This window comes from Coffea arabica, chromosome 10c (genome assembly GCF_036785885.1).
Source record: "Coffea arabica cultivar ET-39 chromosome 10c, Coffea Arabica ET-39 HiFi, whole genome shotgun sequence".
Taxonomy (NCBI): domain Eukaryota; kingdom Viridiplantae; phylum Streptophyta; class Magnoliopsida; order Gentianales; family Rubiaceae; genus Coffea; species Coffea arabica.
In genome coordinates this window covers 37237557-37241316 of record NC_092329.1, presented here as the reverse complement: position 1 = coordinate 37241316, position 3760 = coordinate 37237557, and the positions used below count along the sequence as shown (strand labels likewise).

Below are 3760 nucleotides of genomic sequence, written 5' to 3'. Positions count from 1 at the left end.
CACTTAGGGTAAGATTAAGTTATCCCATATCGAGTCTTAAAGGTAGAGTATCTAATATGTCTCCCATATAGACCTCTAACCTAGTGCTCTGATACCAACTGTGACGCCCCACATCTCCCTAAGGCGGACCAAAGGGTATCCGCGGACGCCTGCCCAGCTCACGCCAGGACTCAAGCAATTCCATTCAATTTAAAATTGAACTAAACACTTCGACGAGAGCAACATGAATACAATAATGCGGAAGCGTTCAAGCTTAATAAGTCACTTAATGTATATCCAGTACATCGGGTAATCATGAAACGACTTAAATTCAAAGTACACATCAGGGCCCAAACTTTTCAAGTTTACAATTTCCACAAGTACAACCCAAACCAGGGCCTAGTCAAAATATATAACAGGAGTCTTAACAAAATTACAACGGATGGTTTCTCCATATCTCTCCAAGAGTCGGTCCTGTTAAGGAAAACAAAACTATAGGGTGAGCTAAACGCTCGTGAGGCCAAGAACACACATGCAAGCACTTAGTCAAATAACAATCCCAGATTTAATAAATAAAGCCATGTCTTTTCAATAATCAATCAATCAAACAGGAAAAGTAATCAGAAACAATTCAAGGATATAGTAGCTCTCAGGAGCTAAGTTCCACTCGATCTGCCGTTGTCATTCGTATACCTTCCCGCATTGACCCTCCTGTCAACCGGGTCGGTATTTCCATTTCCGTAGATCACCACTTACTTCCCTCCGTCCACCGTACACCCCAAGGGCCCACAATGGCCAATATTGGGCGATACTCAACGAGTATGCCAAGCAAGACCTCTTATTAGGTCGAGCTTATTTGTATCTCATGGCTCGTCCAAATCCCCGACCAAGCCCATTACTGGCTCGAGTCTAAGGACGGCCTATGAGTTTGGGCGTCCCCCATTCATTTGAAAGTCGAGGAGGTTCACTCCAACGACATAAGCATTCATGACATAACATTGCATTTCATTCATTCATTCAATACATTTCATTCATTCATTTGAAATTAGAACGAGTGCGATAAAGTACGCACCCGCCCTTATTTTTAAAACTTTCAACAAATCCCACAAATAAGCTAGTATCAAAATTCACACACTTGACACTCACCGAGCAATTCAATAAGAATTATTTTCCGGAAGTTCAAGTGTCCACGGTGAGATCCTCTTGAAGGTCTCCTTGCGCGCCTGGCAATTTAATAGTGGATAATCACACAATTAACCCACTTATCAAGAAAGATTGTACACTAGTACAATCTAAGAATTATTTTGCAAAAAGGAACCTCAATTACACGTAGATCGAGGTTCAACTTGCCTTTTATTAGGTACAATATTATTTGAGTTTTTATCATGAAAATCGAGGGCAAAACGTTTGAATAATACTAAGAGAATTAAGAGTTTTGGAAAAAAAAACTCCTTTGCCTTGAAAAGTGAGAATTTCAGTTTTATCCTAAATCTTTGAAAAATCGTAACTCGCTCGGTATAAGTCGAGAATTGGAAAACTTTATACCGTTGGAACCCTCTGAGAGAGTACTATAAGTTCCTAGAAGACACTTTTCCATGAATCGAAGTGAAAAGTGGTCAAAAATGGGCTTGAAGACGCAGGGTGGGTTTTCATGGCAGAATTAAGTTGGATTTCGGCCAACTTTGGAAATTCGGCACGATTCACACGTTGCAAACCGGCCTCTGAAATTTTCAGCTCAATTAGTGTTGCAAGTGAAGTGTATGACAAAACAAGCGGATCAAGAATCGGAGTTTCGAGCACCGAGATACGGTAGCCCGAAGTTGAGCAAATTCAAGACTGGATGAGAATTTTCCAGATTTGAACCTCTAACTTTAGTAATTCAATTGGGTATCGAAACGAACTTGAATTGGCACCAAAATTGGCAGTATTTCAATACTATATGGAAAGTATCTCTCTATCGAATTTCGGGGAAAAATACCTTCGGCAAGGTAGTTAATTAGCCCACCAAAGTTCAAGAAAAATCCTAAGGCAATCTGCCTTTGACTTGCATTTCCCAATTTCCAATCGTCTAACCAAGAAAGTTATCCAACCATGGTTCATTTGTGAAATAAGGGTCTAAGATACATCCATGATATCTTTGGTAAGTGTTTAATATCAAGAACATCAACTAACAAGTTCACTCCAAGATTTTGTTCCAAACCAGTCCAAAGATTAGGGTTTTCCAAAACAGAGCAGTCCACTTGCTTCAGTCACAACTCAGTCATTATAGCTCGAAATCGAGCATGGCTTATGCCGTTGGAAAATGCATTCATAGAGTTAAAATATCACAGAAGAAATCGTTTCCAAATTCGGCACCCATCTGGTTCAAATTCGGGCATCAAGTTGCTGCCTGAACACTTCATTCCAGAAGAACAGAGTAACAGGACAGCGAACTTAAAACATTTGGTTCGGCTTGCTCACAAAGAATCAGAACGTACATTATATACCAAATTAAAGCTAGGAATGTCTAGTTTCAAACGCCACCGACGGCACATGATTTCGACATCCGAGGACAGAGTTATAGCCAAAATACTACTGCTGGTCAGAGCATACGCGAATCAGTTTTCCAGATTTGCTGGTTTCTAAAAAAAATTCATTTGCCCATTCAAACCTCATTATTTTTCAATGAAATTTTTCACACATCTAATACATCCTACAAACATCCAATTCAAGCCATTAAACCATTAAAAATTGGCCTGGAAATGGCCGAACATGGCAGGGGCAAAATCAGAAATTTTAGCTTCTTACACCCAATGAAGTTCCTACTAATTACCCACTACTAATGCATCATTATAATCACTAAACCAACAATATAATCACCATCAATCATCACATCAGCAACAACAACCCAAGTGTGGGAATTCCAAGAGCCCACAATCACATTTTTACACCATACAAAAGCTAACCAAATGCATGCATGAACTTAACAAGGAAAGATAGCTTCCAATCTTCAAGTTCTCAAGGGTAGATCATCACTTACTTTGGGGTTGATGTTCAAGCAGAATTTCGGTCCTTTTTGCCCCAGAAAAACCGTGAGTTTTAGCTCTCTTTTGCAGCTCAAAATGCTCCTCAAGTGTCAAGCTAGGTGTGGTGCAAGTTTGGTTAAATTTGGAGGTGATTTGGGGTGGTTTTTGGGTGGGATTAGTGTGCAGAAATTTTAGAACAAGGAGTTAGAGAGAGGGAGTGTTTTGGCCGGCCATGAGGAGAGAGAAGAGAGAGTGTGTTTGATCTAAGTTAGCTTCCAAGAGAAGGTGCAATGTGTGGTGCAAAATCACCCAAAAGTCAACTCTCATTAGGGGCCGTTTGATGCGATTACGGCTCGATTTTTTTTCGCACGTTTGGTTCACTAGTGCACTAAACCTCCAAGGCATATATATTCATGTAAATATTATTCACTCTTAGTTGTCCCGAAATAAGGGTCTAAAGTCTCCCAATCGAAGTCGCGCGTGTGAAAACGCGTACCGTCAATTTTACCGCTATAACGCGAAACTTTCGAAAAATTCTTATAACGATTGCACTACTAACTATCACTTGAATATTTATTCATAATATTACCTATTTTAGGACCATAGTACAAGTCTCCAATATTCCAAGCTTATCGTGCTACTACGCGGATAAAATCTCCAAGTACTATTCACTATTTTTACTAAACGCGCTCTAGGAAATTAATTTTCGAAACGAATCATTTTAAAAATATAACGAAGATATACTACCACTTATTTAGGTCTAATAAGACTAGAAA

The 3760-nt window shown here is 39.5% G+C and overlaps 1 long non-coding RNA gene across 1 annotated transcript; it reads right to left on the bottom strand.

The window, feature by feature from the left end:
- Positions 1–350: 350 nt before the first annotated feature.
- On the bottom strand, positions 351–3139 carry LOC140016027 (uncharacterized). The gene is made up of 2 exons (XR_011822355.1): positions 2999–3139; positions 351–453 (listed from the first exon to the last, which is right to left on the bottom strand). It is a non-coding gene; the product is annotated as an uncharacterized lncRNA (long non-coding RNA).
- Positions 3140–3760: the final 621 nt, after the last annotated feature.